Source organism: Atractosteus spatula (assembly GCF_055471065.1).
Source record: "Atractosteus spatula isolate fAtrSpa1 chromosome 10 unlocalized genomic scaffold, fAtrSpa1.hap1 SUPER_10_unloc_1, whole genome shotgun sequence".
Lineage (NCBI taxonomy): Eukaryota > Metazoa > Chordata > Actinopteri > Semionotiformes > Lepisosteidae > Atractosteus > Atractosteus spatula.
The window spans coordinates 1618108-1620332 of record NW_028296612.1 but is presented as its reverse complement, the minus strand read 5'-3'; positions in this window follow the sequence as shown (position 1 = coordinate 1620332).

The following is a 2225-nucleotide window of genomic DNA, read 5'->3' as shown; positions in this document are numbered from 1 at the left end:
GAACTGTTTGGTGAAATAGTAGTAGGTAGGGAAAGGACAGTTATTCCTTGGACACAGAGTAATGAATGTCTTCCGTATCTTTTTTTCATCACAGGACACCTGAGCTCTTTTAATGGAAAAAACTGTGAGGGACCAACGAATTATTGACCGACATTTTTTGATAGCATTCACGGTGCTGAGATAAAAGCTGTGGGAACAGTAATGTTATAATATTAATAGTCCTGCCTTACGATCTCAGCTGAACACAGCTCAACAACAAAAAAAAAGTGATGCAATTTTGAATTTCAATTTCAAACAAGGTTTTGGGGATTTGTAAGCTTTGAGAAGGTTCTAGAGGGGCTAGAAATGTAAATGATCGAGTAGCACGTGTGATCCTGTTTTGGTGGACACGTTCTCGGGAGTTTGGTGGGAATGTGTATCGGTACATAGGATCAGAGTGCCGAAACGTTGTGTTTTCTTTCTTCTCTTTTCAGCATGGAATAAACCTATAACTTGTTCTATTATAAATGTGGGTGTACAGTATTTCAGCTTAGTCATGTCACGGTGTTGTAACATGTTATACTTTCATGATGTTCCATTTTCAATTGTAAAGCATTGCGAATTTAGAGCCGGTAGTTGGAAAAACAAATTGCTAGTTGTATTTATATTAGCTTGAAAAATCGTGTTCGCTAAATATGCCTATTGACCCAATGGAACGTAAATAGATCATTTATGTGGAGTGGGCAGATGGCATAAAGCAAGAGGTTTTCGGAAGTTCTGTCGTCCTGCTTGAGTTTAGGGATTTTAGCAAGAGGTTAAAAACAAAACGATCACGTGTTCGTGACGCCGAGCGAGTTGCTTTTAGGACGACCGATTTTAATTGTGACCGTGTTTTTTTCTCTTAAAACGCCGGTTCTGTGATCATATTGGCTCGAAAACTGTGTTTTGTTATTCTGTCCGTTTGTGGACAGACGGCAATTCAATTTCCAGTCAGACTGTTACGGGACCAGAAGCTTCCAGGTCCCGGACTCGCATGATACGATGAGATCAGATGCAGAGCCGGCATAAACGTCAGCGCCTGGCTTTTAAGGTGGACTGGGAACAGGGGGCAGGTGCGCACAGTCAAGTCCGAAGTGAGAGGACCGGAGCGCCCTTAAGGGGGAGGGACTACAGTCGTGACGATGTCTAAACGTCGGAGTTCTCTTATCTTGAAAATGGATTTCTCGTTAGGTGTGAAAATGCTACAGTACACATTAAAGCACTTATAACTCACTTTTTTTTTTCAGATAGATTTCCTTATTTTCAAGGCAAATCATGAGCTACAGTATCTAAAGCCAGCAGCCGTATCACCCTGCAAATCACAACTAGCAACCCACTAAAGCTCAGCAGGTGTGAGCCTGGTCAGTACCTGGAGGGGAGACCTCCTGGGAAAAACTAAGGCTGCTGCTGGAAGAGGTGTTAGTGGGGCCAGCAGGGGGCGCTCACCCTGCGGTCTGTGTGGGTCCTAATGCCCCAGTGTAGTGACGGGGACACTAGACTGTAAACAGGCGCCATCCTTTGGATGAGATGTAAAAACCGAGGTCCTGACTCTCTGTGGTCATTAAAAATCCCAGGGCGTTTCTGGAAAAGAGTAGGGGTGTAACCCCTGCGTCCTGGCCAAATTTCCCATTGGCCCTTACCAATCATGGGCTCCTAATAACCCCCCTCTCTGAACTGGCTTCATCCCTCTGCTCTCCTCCCCACTGAGAGCTGCTGTGTGGGGAGCGGACTGGAGCATCATCCAGGTGGGTCTGCACATTGGTGGTGGTAGTGGGATTCCCCATTACCTGTAAAGTGCTTTGAGTGGAGTGTCCAGAAAAGCGCTATATAAGTGTAAGCAATTATATAGCTTTTATAGAGATATATATATAATATAATTATTATTGAGAATTATTATTAAAGAGAAGCCATTAACTGTAACTACAGGATGAGAAGCACTGAGCTTTAAGAAGCTACATATTAAAAGGATTTATGCCAGTTTCCAACCCTGGTCCTTACGAGTCAAAGGGTTTCACAGGTCACTACTGTATCAGCAGTTTCAGTTCTAGCGTGATCTTAAGTTAATTCTACATCATATAGGGCCAATATCTGAGCTGCAGTCAGATCGCGAGCGTCAGGGTTCTCTTAATGGAATTAAGTGACGTGCTCGTCAATAACTCACAGGTGTCCCCAAGTGTTTAGAAACGGGCGATACCAAATAACACGGA